Here is a 14,565-nt window from a genome sequence, read left to right as displayed (position 1 = left end):
TTAAACACCAGGATCTGTAATCAACACCAATTAATCATTAAAGACAATGATAGATAGATAATACTTTATTAATCCCATAGGGAAATTGATGTGTTACAGCAGTCCAGCCCAAGACAAGCAAAACAGACATCAGAATAGTTATAAAACAAAAGACAAACAAGATAAATAAATAAATAAATAAATAAATAGGTGTGTGCAAAATGTGCTGATCATAGTCACTGTAAAAATGTGCATAGGTTTATACAGACTGATTGTCCAAAAAGTACAATGGAGTAAACATGCTGTCCATAGAGGAGCAAATGAAGGGCTAAAAGTCCTAGCCTAGGGCAGCGTTATACACCCTGACAGCCGCTGGGAGGAAAGACCTGCGGAAACTTTCCCTTTGAACACCGTAGCTGGAGCAGTCTGTTGCTAAAAGTGCTCCGCTGCCCAGTAACAGTCCCATGAAGCGGATGAGAGGTGTTGTTCATGATGGCTGTGAGCTTGGTCAGCATTCTCCTCTCAGCCACCACCTCCATGGGGTCAAGGCTCATCCCCAGCACAGTGCCAGCCTTCTTGATGAGTTTATTGAGCCTATTTGCATCTTTTGTCATGATGCTGGTACCCCAGCACACCACAGCGTAGAAGATGGCCGCCGCCACCACTGATTCATAAAAAATGTGTAGCAGTGTTCCACACACACAAAAGGACCTGAGTCTCCTAAGAAAATAGAGTTGGCTCTGACCTTTCTTGTACAGGGCATCAGTGCTACCAGACCACTCCAGCTTATCATCCAGGTGTACCCCTAAGTACTTGTAGGAATGTACGCCCTCTATGTCCTCACCCTGGATGAAAACAGGGTTCAGCAGAGACTTATTCCTTCGAAAGTCAAAGATCATTTCTTTGGTCTTGCTGGTGTTAAGCTGGGTTAAGATGACACCACTCCACAAAATTGATAATCAAGCTCCTATATTCCTCCTCCCTCCCCTCTCTAATACACCCCACAATTGCAGAGTCATCTGAAAACTTCTGCAGATGACATGTCTCAGAGTTGTACCTGAAGTCAGAGGTGTAAAAGGTGAACAGGAATGGAGCAAGGACAGTCCCCTGTGGAGCCCCAGTACTGCTAACAACCTGTTCGGACACACAGCTCTGTAGCCGTACATACTGTGGCCTGAGGGTCAGATAGTCTATAATCCAGGACAGCAGGGGAGTGTCCACCTGCGCCGCCCTTACCTTATCTCTCAGTAAAGGTGGATGGATGGTGTTAAAGGCACTGGAGAAGTCAAAGAGTCTTCTCCAGGTGAGAGTTGGCTCTGTGTAGCAGATAAATGACTGCATCCTCCACTCCCAGGTGTGACCGGTAGGCAAACTGCAGGGGGTCCAGTGCTGTACTCACCAGGGTTCTGAGGTGGTCCAGTACAAGCCTTTCCAGAGTTTTCATTAGGTGTGATGTAAGTGCCACTGGTCTGTAGTCATTCAAGACTTTAGGGTACAGAGACATAGGACCTTGATTAACTGCCTGATTGCAAAATGCAAATCAGCCTCTTCTGATACTACTGTGAGCTTAATTACCTAGTATTTCAGCTATTAATTTGTGCTTGATTATCTTATTAATAGTACGGACTAACAGACATGTTCATAGTTACTTGTAACAACCACAGTCACTTGTAGATTGATAGATTTTATCCAGCTTTTGAATCACTTGGTTTGATTTTTTATTATTATTAGTTAAGCAGCCCACAAAGAGAAAATATTTTAACCAGGCTTTAAAATGTTTCAAACTGCATGAATCCTGCCTAGCTGTACAGCAAGGTAATTTAAGGTTCTGTACATGGATGATATTGTGAAATGCATGGATTATGTTTTGGTGTAGAGATCATTCAGGACCACTAGAGGGCAGCTTGCCGGTTTGATATCATGTCCTTAACTGGACAGTCACACAGACACAGAGAACTTAGTCTGTTCCTATAGACTGAACCTGCAGAAAAAATGCAAGATAATTTGAGTTAATCATCTTTTGTCTCGTTACCTTTTGAAAGATCTGTTTTTGCAGGTCTATCATATCGATATTGTCTGCTGTAATGGCCCAAAACATGATATTCAATGTCATCTTCCTCGATTGTAGCACGGGGAGCACATAACCAGAGTAGTATGGATTGCTGTAAAGCAGTGTGTTGGAAGTCCATGTGTGTCTAGGCTTGGTGAGAGCTAGAAGTCAGCTTGCACCAAAGCCACAGATGATAGTGCTAGAATCAGACGAGAGGCGAGTGTTTCAGACCTCTCTGTACTCTTAACAATGCAATGTCATTGCAGGCCAGGTGTGGAAACAATATTGTCTCCGAATGAAAAATACAGTATCCTTCTAATCCATCTGTCTGTAGTGGGATACAGTATGTCAGAGGTGTTTGTCATACAGGACAAAGGCGGCTAATTTTGCTTGTAGGTGTGATTTTGCATATCTGTGTCATATTTCAGCCTAATATCAGGATGGCATCTTTGAAGCTAAATGCGTTTGTGAAAGTGGTTTATGTGTCAGAGAATATTTTTAAATAAATGAAATCAGATAAAGTGTAACACATTCCTAACCTGATTGCATTCTGTTTTGGTTTGTTTTTAGTTGGTCATGACCTTAATGCTCAAATATGTTTAAGACACACGAAAATTGACACATGTCCACAGTTCACATACTGTATGAACATAAGAGAAGCTGCCTATTAGAGGAGCCCATTCAGCCTGACTTGGTTGATTTCTAGCAGTTACTTGACTGGGGCTAAGGGAAGGTCCTATACTGACGACTGAACCTTTTTTTGTCTTGAGCACAGAACATTGTGAAGCAAACTGATAGAAATATTCAAGATCCTCAAGGCAAAGTGACAGGCTCAACCCTGCTGTATTCTACAGAATGAACAGTGCAACATGATCTAGAGGACACAAGTGTTCTTGAATGAAAATCAGGCTATCCGCTTAAAACCACATGACTGGGTAGCTTGTTCCATACTGCCACAGCCTTTGTGAAAAGGCGTGCCTCTTGTTTTCAGTTTTTAATTGCACTTCACCACAGTTGCCACTCCTGTCCTTTGGTTTTAGTTTAGTTTTAGTTTGGTTTTGAATCCTTGAGTCAGATCCCCCCATAATCGTCTTTGTCTGCACTCAGAAGTTTCAGTTCTTTTGCCCTGGAAATGTGTTCTACTGACTTTAAGCTTGGGAATGTAGGCTGAACTTAGTTGAACTGATTCCAAAACTGTAATTTTGTAACACAATTGAATTGATAGCATATTTTTAACTTCAACATAGAAACTCTTGAAATAAACACAAATACAGATTTTTGACAAATACTTTTGGTTTTTAATGGTAACATAAATGTGATGCATAAGCTACATATTAAAATAATATTAGGGAACACATCAATTGTTGGTCCAATTGAGTTTTGTCTGAAAATAATTAATGAAATGAATAATACAGGACTCCAGTCACCTTCCCACGTCTTTCCCAAATCTTGCCTCACAAAAAGAAGAAACCTGAGGAGAAAAAGACAGACGACACAAAAAAGCATTGCTAAATGCCGATTAAACTAAACCATCTCAGGGAAGCAAAAAAAAAGTGGAAGGCCATTCCTATCAGGTATCCAATTCGCAGCAGATTAAGGTCTAGGGTACAGAAGGGAGGCTCAAATTCTCAAAATAGTTCAGAAATGGTTACCAAGCTGGAAATAAACTTAATGGTTGACCTGCTATCTCATTTTCTTAATCTTAAGAAGCCACATCATACAGTATCTCTGATCCATTGAACAAATGTGGGCAGCTGGCTTTCAATTATAGAGGATAAGATACCTTGAGCGTTACAAAAACCAGGCTGTCAGATTGTATTTTTAGTAAGATGAGGTTATCAGGTAACTCGCCAAAGATACCGATAAAGGGAGAGGTTCAATTTCAAGATGAGTAATGTGAGAGAAATTGTCAAAAATGGAGGACCAGAAATAAACCAGTTTAGGACAAGACCAAAATACCTGTATGAGAGTGGCAGGAGATTGTCCACTTTTGGCTCGTTGGGTACAAATTAGGAAAATGTTTAGCAAGTTTAGATTTGGACATATGTATGCAGTGTATAATTTAAAACTATGAGACTGTACCTGACACAGGTAGGAGAGGAGTGAACCCAGGCAAAACTGAACTCTCACTGGCCCCTTGAATAACTTCATTCAGCTCTTGTTCCCACAAAAAATTAACCACGGATAAGAATGGACTACGTCATGAAAGAAACTGAATAAGAAACTTTTTTCTATTTGCCCTTACATTATTTGCTTTTTTTAACTGCTTCTCCACATTGACAAGAAGGGAAAGCGCTACCTTACTCTTCAAACTGAAAATGATCTGCTGCTGTACAAGCAGTGTCTGCCTTTCTCAGGGTGTGTTGAAGAAGTTTTAAGGGTTGTTTACTTGAACAAGGCAGTACCCAGCTTTGTTCAAAAGTCGCCTGATTTGCATCCTTTCAATAGTGAGGTATTTCATGTCAAAATATTATGTGCACATTTATGAAAATAACTAGACACATTTAGTTTTCTTTTAAAGGAGCAGATCGAAAAATAACCTTCAGCATGCATTGCTAAATGCCAACAGAAATCCTAGCAAAATTGGTGATTTTTTGCGAACTCCTTGTTCATGATGCCTTCTGTGGTAGTGAATGGGTTAACACATGTGGCAGCCTGTGATGGTTTTTGGGCCTGTAGCTCATTTATTGTTCCAGTGGCTGGGCTCTTCGGAGAGATAAATCTGCTCAGACTGGGTGCCCAGGAGCTCTCCTAATGACTTTCACAGGCTCTTCCTGTCCAGAGGAAAGACTGACTTCCTGCCACAGCTGCCTGTGCTGTCCTGGCTGACAGGAACGCGACTGTAATACAGTACATACAGCACCTCTTGGAATAACACACTGCACTCACGCTGAAGACATCATCTTAAGACTGGTGAAAGCCCTGTGTGCCAATTGTAAGGCACATTTCAGGAAATGTCCACAAGGTAATTGAAAGTCCTAACGTGTGGGAGAAACTGTAGACAAAACAGTTAGCTTGTCTAAACCAGGAGCCCATAACACAGAGAAAGGGGAGGGAATACAGAAAGCTTTCCTCACTCCCTTCCTCAAGGGGACGGAGGCTGCAATCTTTTTGAAAAGATACTGGTGGAATTCAGTTTCAAGTTTTCCAGATGTTGCTCCATGTGAGCATGAAAAGGGATCAGTATTCCAAGAAAATTGCAGAAGCCACCAAGAACAATGAGCGTAAAGCTCACTGAGACAGAAACTGGAAATGGGATTTTCACTGTAACACTGTAATTGAGTTCTCAATTTAATAGCCTGTCTTTTAATTGAGAATGAAAAACACATGTTGTCTGGAAAATCACATTTACTCTTTTTATTAGCAGCTAGTGTTGATGTGTTAAAGACCTGGGGTACGCTTCTGAAAAAGACCAGGGTCTCTATCTTTAGCAGCCAGTGTTTAGAGTGAATGACAAATCATGGAGTTTTAAATATCTGTTGCCCACCGTGACGCACTGCAGCAGGTCAGGTCATTAAAGGTGGCAGGAGCTCGGGGAGCTAGAGTGATCATAAAGTTCTAGACAGTGATGTCATATGTTTCTGAAAACACATGGAAGAGATTGCAAAACCAACAGCAGTGAGGTCAAGAGGAGCCATATGGTTGATGTCTCCTAAAGCATAAGCAGACCTAAACTAGACTCTTAGTGCTCCTGTCAAGCTCTTCACGAGCTTCTCTCACTCGGTTGTGCAAGGCCATTGCAAAGGTGGACCTGGCTTCACTTGAATGGAGTCACACTGCCTCATTTTGTGTTGCAGCTGGTCTGTGCAACTAAATGCAAACATCATTTCAACAGTACGTAGTGTTTGGAGTTCTTGAATTAGCAGGCAGCTTAATTGTACCTAAATGATAAAAAAACAGGCTTCAATGTCAGTTATCTTTTCTAAAGATCTCAGAATCAGTTGCTTCCAAGACTGCAAGGACATCATCAATAGAAATCTACATTAACAGTATTAAACATCCAATTTTAGAGTTGTAATATGTTAGTTTTGTCGTGTTTCAATACCCATTGTGTTCTTGTACAAGAAAGAGGCATATCCTCTAATACTGCCATTGCCTTTGGCTGATGCATCCTTATGTGATAATATCACTTGTAGGAGAAGAGCATTTTCACACAAGGGGTCTATCTGTGCAATCCATGCTGAAATGAGACTGTATATGCCTGCGGGAACAAAAAGGCTGATTATCACTGTCCCTGTCACTTATCGTGGACTTTGAAAGCTTTGATGTGGGATGCCATTATTCTTTTGAAATTGTTTAATGGCCAAATGACCAGGCTGGTGCTATGAAGTGTTTCTGTTCCATGAGATGCAGTTGATTGTTTTCTCTTTAGACTACCTCTTTATCACTTTGGCTTGTACTGTAGAATTTTCAACCCAACAGCTGGATATTTAATCATGCTGAATGGAGAGGCACAGCTTGGCTGTTCTTTGCACAACTTCTGCACTGAGGATTGATAGATATTGGCTTGGCATGTTGCTCTGGACAACTCCAATATAATAGCATGTTTCCTGTTTCCTCTGGGCTTTTCATAAACAACAGGAATTGCTCTGAATAAAGAGTACTCGCAAAACATTGTGAGCTGTAAGGATTTTTAAGTGAAGTTAACTACTTACTGCTGTTTGTTTGTTGTCTTTCATTTCAGATTATCGACTGTAAAGGCAAAAGAAGAAGGGTAGGCACTTCTGCAGGCATGTCTGGTTACAGTGAATTTGTATTTCATCAGATGAACAGGATTATTTGTGCTTCACTTTGCACATGCAGTCTTGATTATGGATGACATGTTTGACGTAGAATTATACTGAACATAAACATCTATACAGTAGGTGTATGTTTTTAGAAGAATAAAGTATACATATCTTTGCATTAGTACTGTAACACATACGGCCGACATTGCAGGTTGTGTGAGCTGGCTTCCCTGGGAATAGCAGGGACCTCAGCCGCTGGGTTGAGGGGAGATTTCCCTTTAGCTCAACCGGCTGGGTCCTTGTTGAGTGATGCCGGAGGCCCAGGTTCGAGTCCCCAGCGGTGGGAGGCTGACCTGAGGTGGCAGCAGTGAGGGCGTATGCCCACGTGAACCCGAGAGCGCTACAGTACTTAATCACCTCAAAGGTGATGTTCACATTTTGTTACCTCAATTGCTGCCTTTCCTGTGAGCTCATCCTGATGTGACAGCATCCCAGCAGGACTACACATGTCCCCAGGATGCTTGTGCAACAACAAGTTTCTCACAAGATGAGAATGTTCTACTTATGCAGTGAATGGCCTAGCGTGGTACTAATGTGGCATCTACAGTAGACCAATGAAGACACACGTGTCTGCCTGGTCCCATGGGACAAGCCTCCCACAAGAGAGCACCTGCAACCTCGTGCACAGCATGTGATCGCACAAGCAGCTAGGCTGTGACTTTCTCACTAGAAACCTTATTGATCATCCTTGTTGATGAGAAATGTTAATCAATGTGATGAGTATACCTATGTCGTGTCTGATTAATAAAATGTGAGTGCACCTGCTATGGAAGAGACTGTCGTTTTCCTGATATGAAATCCCATGATAAGGAATATCTTTATGAATTTGTTTGCAGCAACTGTATATGTAATAAGTTGCTTTCAATATTTGTTTTAACCTTGACCCAATAGCTGCTGTAAAAAATTATGGAAGGTCGTGAAAGGGAAAATTAGACTAAATCAATATTTCTTTTTAAAATGCAGACTTTCCTAAAATGTTTTATAAATGAGTCACCTAACAGGGGAGCCACTGGCTAAATATTCATACCCTGGGATTCCTTTCTCACCATGGTCTCTATTGAAACACAGCTGCTTGCTAGGAGCTCCAAACTACAAAGTGCCTGTTCTTTGATATTTCCTTCAAGCAAATCCAAGCGTTCAAAGATTTTGGAATGGAGGCAAGCTGTTATTCTATTCAGAAGATTTTAATGTTGAAAATATCCATGTGCAACTACTTCCTCTGAATGATTCATGCTGCACACTACCGAAACAAGACTCCCAACTGTCCCACCAGCCCGATCAACCTTAGCAGATTACCAGTTATTAGAAAGAATATCCATTTTGCTTCATTTCAAGAATATCAACAGAGAAGGAGCCAGACAGGTATTTCTCTTTGTTTAAAAATCACAGGTGTCCCTTCTGGAAAAGAAAAAAAACAGGACGAACATATCAAAACCAGACAAATTAAGCTAGCACTTTTTTTTTCTCTCCTGAACCCTCCCTCAATAGAATACCTCATCAGACACAATATTTTTGAACGGAAGACATTGTAAAGCACGTCACTCAACACTATATTTTTGTTTCCTCCATCTCCATCTGTTCCTGACACCTAGGTCTGATGGACTGCAGGTTAACGCTGTGTCTGGACACACAGGGGACCCAGGGAGTGTCAGTCTAATCAATGCTGAGTGTCTCTGTGGGAATGTTTGCATCACAGTGAGCAGCACCTGGGCTAACAAGGTGGACATTTTGGCTTTGTGCCTTCAAACAGATGGAACAGCCCCTTTGGTCTCCACTCAGCCAACAAATAGGCAAGATTTTAACTTTCTGTCCATGCTGTTCTGCTTTTTATTTTCACAAGCATATAATAAACTCCACAAAACAAATCTCAATCCAGAAACACCCCTTAAGGAAGCTGCACATGGAAACGAACAGAACATTTAAAAAAAACAGCTGCTGAAACTAGAGAAGAAAAATTAATTCATCAGCTAGGAGAGATTTTAAAGAGCATTCTGATGGGTCTTTATGGTAAATATAGGGATCCAGCAAAGATTTTGTGTGCGGTCAGGTCTGAAATATACTTCTATACAGAGGTCTAAACTGTTACTGCCCAGCAACAGTTCCTGGAATATACAGTGCAGTCCGTCAGTATTTGGACAGTGACACAATTTTTGTTGCTTTGGCTCTGTACTCCAGCACATTGGATTTGAAATGAAACAATGACTATGAGGTTAAAGAGCAGAATGTCAGCTTTAATTGGAGGGTATTTATGTCTATATTGGGTGAACTTATAGGAATCACACCCTTTTTATACATCGTCCCCCTATTTCATGGGACCAGAAGTAATTGGACAATTGCCTGCTCAGTTGTTTCTTGGCCAGTAGTGTGTTGTTGCATCATTAGTTCATGCACAAGAGAGCTAACGAAAGGTCTAGAGTTGATTCTAGATGTGGCATTTGCATCTTGAGTCTGTTGCTGTTGTCTCTCAACATGAGGACCAAAGAAGTGTTAATGCCATTAAAGCTGGCCATCATGAGGCTGAAAAATCAGAATTAATCAACCAGAGACATAGCCAAAACATTAGGTGTCAAAATCAACTGTTTGGTACATTGTTAAGAAGCAAGAAGGCACCAGTGAGCTGAGCAATAGTAAACGAAGACCACAGTAGTGGATAATAATAATTAATAATAATAATTGCTTACACTTATATAGCGCTTTTCTGGACACTCCACTCAAAGCGCTTTACAGGTAATGGGGACTCCCCTCCACCACCACCAATGTGTAGCATCCACCTGGATGATGCGACGGCAGCCATAGTGCGCCAGAACGCTCACCACACATCAGCTATCAGTGGGGAGGAGAGCAGAGTAATGTAGCTAATTCATAGAGGGGGAGTATTAGGAGGCCATGATTGGTAAGGGCCAATTGGAAATTTGGCCAGGACACCGGGGTTACACCCCTACTCTTTTCGAGAAGCGCCCTGGGATTTTTAATGACCACAGAGAGTCAGGACCTCGGTTTTACGTCTCATCCGAAGGACGGCACCTGTTTACAGTATAGTGTCCCCATCACTATACTGGGGCATTAGGACCCACATGGACCACAGGGTGAGCGCCCCCTGCTGGCCCCACTAACACCTCTTCCAGCAGCAACCTTAGTTTTTCCCAGGAGGTCTCCCATCCAGGTACTGACCAGGCTCACACCTGCTTAGCTTCAGTGGGTTGCCAGTTGTGAGTTGCAGGGTGATATGGCTGCTGGATGAGCGAACAATACTTTGAATTATGAAGAAAAACCCCTTTTCGATTGCTGAACAGATCAGGAACACTCTCCAGGATGTTCTTCGCCATAAAGAGAAGAATACACCAGCATAACATCAGAGGGATCACTACAAGATGCAAACCACTGGTAAGAAAGGCCAGGTTACAGTTTGCTATAAAGTACATAAAAAACCCTCTAGAGTTTTGGGACAAAGCCCTATGGACAGATGAGATGAAAAATTAACCTGTACCAGAGTGATGGAAAGTGAAACGTATGGAGAAAAAATGGAACTGCTGATGATCCAAAGCATACCACCTCATCTGGGAAACATGGTGAAGGCAGTGTCATGGCTTGGGCATGCATGGCTGCCAGTGGAACTGGCTCACTTGTCTTTATTGATGATGTAACTGCAGCAGGATGAATTCAGAAGAGTACAGAAACATCTTATCTGCTTAGATCCAACCAAATGCTTCAAAACTCACCGCTTCACCTTGCAGCAGGACAATGACCCTAAAAATACTGCTAAAGCAACTATGGAGTTTTTCAGGGCCAAAAAGTGGAATTGTTTTTGACTGGCCAAGTCAATCACCTGACCCGAATACCATTGATCATGCATTTCACTTACTGAAGACAAGACTGAAAGCAAAAAGCCCAGGCCTGGCAGAGCATCACCAGGAGAGATACCCAACATCTGGTGATGTCTATGGGTCGCAGACAAACAGGCCAAATTTTATTTAAGATTTTGTTAATGTGTCCAATTACTTTTAGTCCCATGAAATGGGGGGACTATGTATAAAAAGGGCTGCGATTCCTATAAGTTCACCCAATATAGATGGAAACACCCTTGAATTAAAGCTGACATTCTGCTCTTTAACCTCATAGTCATTGTTTCATTTCTAATCCAATGTGCTGGAGTACAGCGGCAAAACAGAAAAAATTGTGTCACTGTCCAAAGACGTATGGACTGCACTGTAAATGTAGACAGCAAGCTTTTTTATTCTTTCTCTTTCACAGAAGCTTCAGAGAGCACATAGTGACTGGTGAGTTGTGTGGGATGAGTATTGGTCATCAGAGAGAGCTGGATTATATTGAGGGTAGTTTTCCAAAATACAATAGCTTTTCTGGAACCGATTGTCTTTTCCCTTAGTTCTCTTCTGTGTTCAGAACCTCTTAGAACATGTCTAGTGTCACCACAGCTGTTTCCACTTAATCAATTGTGCTGCTATAAGAAGTCCTGCAAGACAACGTAATACTTTGGGAATCCTACAGTGATGTCACTCAATTTTTGTGGTTAAAACAGTTCTGAATTAAGCAAATGTTTATGAAGGTCCTTAGAATGCAATGAGAAAACCTGTCTTAATGGAAGGAAAAACAGCTTTCTCTGAAATGAGTAATGTTTGAATAAGATTTTTTTATCAGCACATTCTATTGCAGCAAATGGGAAGGAAATGCCTTTCGGCTGGTAGGAATAGTTCAGATTAAAAAACCATTTAACCCCTATGTAATACAATCTGAAAATTACTGATGTCAAAGAATTTAACAATGGAAAAATGTGTCTACCTGGGGTGATTTTTGAAGGACTTGCTTTAGAAGTAGAATGGAACATTGAGAAACATTTCTGTTCTGTAAACCTCAGAGTAAAATCATTCTTGTGCTCTCTAAGGACCTGTCTTCTAATGATATTAACAGAAGTTCCACATTCTTGCCTCTGCTGCAGGAATCAGTAGATCATTCTTAGCATGTGATGCAGAGCTTCAGAGCATGGGACTGATTCTACCGGATAGACCTTTTTTTGCTCCCATTGTAAGGGAAGTGCTGTAAAGCAGTTTATGCTACTTGTCGGTCATTTGTGACTTTAACTTGCAGTTGCAAAGACCTAACTGTTTTTGTGTGATCATTCTCTTTAGTTGTCCAAATTCACTTTAGGTGTCCAAACATGGATGTTTTCTTCTTGAAAGTAGAGTAAGCCTCCCATTGAAGTTGAATAATCAGAGTCTGCTCATTGATTAGTAGAAACGTAGCCTACGTTTATCCAAGGATGAGCAGATTCCCGTCAAGCATCAATTAACTATTAAGCAATACTAAAAATACGTTTATTTTTTTCCACCTTTGATTTTTCCTAAAACTTTACAAACTGTACTGTGTGACCTAGGAGACACTCTTAACATCTCTAGTGGGAGGTCTGCTGCAGCCTGTTAATTCTGGACTTATCTGTCTGCAGAGTCTTATCTCTCAGCATAGCAGGCTTGTGTCTGACAAACTCCAGATGATGTAATCCTTGTGGTCGGCACGCTCACCCCCAGCCGTAAAGGGACCGGTGCCCAGGAACAGCCTGTGAGTGTGTTTGCCTGTTTTGATTTGTGTTTGTCTGCAATGCTCACTTAAAACAATGGTCTAGCTTTGTCTTTTCCAAATGAAATAATGTTACTCCATTTCAGTATAACTCACTGATGATATTGTAACAACACAAAATAGTTATTTTTAAACCCCAAAAAACTGGCTTAGCAGTAGCTTAAATGGAGTTTGTAACAAAAGTTTGGGAGGGATGACAACAGCCAAGTTCAATCAGACATGGCTGTCAGTAACTAGAAATCACTACTAATGTCATTTCCTCTCCTAAAACACTATAAATACTATACTAAATACACTAAATACCATACGTGATCCCCTTCTCTCCCTCACACATGTCTTTTTGCATCCCACCTCCACCTCTGCAGCTGCCCCTTGGTCACTGCTCACTCTGCAGAGGAGTCCCAGCCTCCTCGTCCTGTGGCCAGGAGGTCAGCCTTCATCCAAGTGGGTTAGCCAAATTTTGACTAAAATACTCCATAGTCCTTTCAGTACATTTTATTCTTGGGTGTTGTTATTCCTAGTGAACTGGGACTTATCAAAACCTCAGAATAGGACAGACGCATCTTGAAGCTGTGTCTATGGGAAATGGACAATGCATAGTTAAGGTTGTTCGGGACTGGAGCAGCTGTCAGACAAGAGTGTCCGCTGTGTTTGGTATGCTGACCAATGAAGTCCTGCAGGAGTAATAATATGGCGCTGTGTTTTGATCAATCTTACCAGGTTACACACTGACAGCCTAAAACTATTAGCAGAAATTTGAGATGTGTTCCAAAGGCAAAAAACCCATGTTTAAAAACCTAGCAATCGATTGGAAAGTTGTGAAAAGTGAGATTCTCCCTTGCTATTACAGGAAGCTGTTTTTGGCATTTATTTTAATAGAATTGACATGTGTGTCTTCTGCAGAGAAGTGACACCAGACCAATGAAAATGCAGTGCTTCCATAGAACATAAACACAACAATTAAACCACAAACTATTTCATTCTTTCGTTTGAACAAAGTGAACAAGCTGTTATTCCCAATACGTGCTTTCAGCTCATAAACAACTCTTTTTAAATCCACCTGAAGTGAAGGTTCAGCGCATGCTGTTCTGGCAATTAGTCGGGCACACTAACCACTTCCTAATTACCTCTAGTTTTATTATCTCATTGTAAACAAAAGCACAGGCTTGGAAATGGAATACTTATGCCTTGTAAAAACATAAGCAGTGATATGTTTATGAAACTGTGCTTTTCTGTTTAAGATACGTCAGGTTGTAGCATTCCTGGTTCTTCTGCTTCCAGGAGCATACTGTGGGTGTTGTTGCATGAAGCAGTTACAAACTCCACCGTAAGCTTTTTATTCCTGAATTCTTCCTTCATGACGATGGGTTTTTGACAAAACAAGTTGAAAGAAAATGATTGCTATGTTTCCAAACATGTTTTTTTTGCCTTTGGAGCACATCTCAAATTTCTGCTGGTCTTTACTGGAAGCAGTAAGTGACATGAAAGATGATGTGTGTTCTATTTCAAAATGCCGGTTATTTCAGTTGTGTTTTTTTGGTTATGAGAGCAGTGACGTATGCTGGGTAAGCCTTTGCACTCATGACTGACAGGCTGTGGGTTCGAGTCACTACTGCAGACACTGCTGTTGTACCTTGAGTGAAGTACTTTACCCCTGTGGCTCCAGGCCACCCTTCTGTATCAGAGGGGACCAGCATGACGGGGGTGATCCCTGTGGTGGAGTGGTGTCCTGTCTAGGGAGGAGTCACATGCTCTTTAGTCCTCTTAACCCAACAGAAACCAGGATGAGCTCTGGCCCTGTGAGCCAATGTGACACTGGTATGGACCTGTTCTCTGTTGATACATGCTGTATACCACACATACATTTGCACAGCAATTCCCTCCATTTCTTTCATTTATTTGTCTGGCACTTTTATCCAAAGCAACTTGCATCAAAACCGCTGTGTGTTGTACTGGAGCAATCTGGCTGAAGTATCCTGTTCAAGTGCACAACAGCAGTGTCCTATCTGGGACTTGAACCCACAACCTTCCAGTTACCACACCAGAGCCCTGACCACTGCTCCACTGTGATAAAGCAATGGGTGCTTTTTAATGGGGATCAAATGAAGACAATGAGGACAGAGATTTATGAAAATGCCCTGGATAAACCAATGCAATCCA

Source organism: Lepisosteus platostomus, chromosome 7 (assembly GCF_059453375.1).
Source record: "Lepisosteus platostomus isolate fLepPlt1 chromosome 7, fLepPlt1.hap1, whole genome shotgun sequence".
Taxonomy (NCBI): domain Eukaryota; kingdom Metazoa; phylum Chordata; class Actinopteri; order Semionotiformes; family Lepisosteidae; genus Lepisosteus; species Lepisosteus platostomus.
This window is presented reverse-complemented; position numbering follows the sequence as displayed.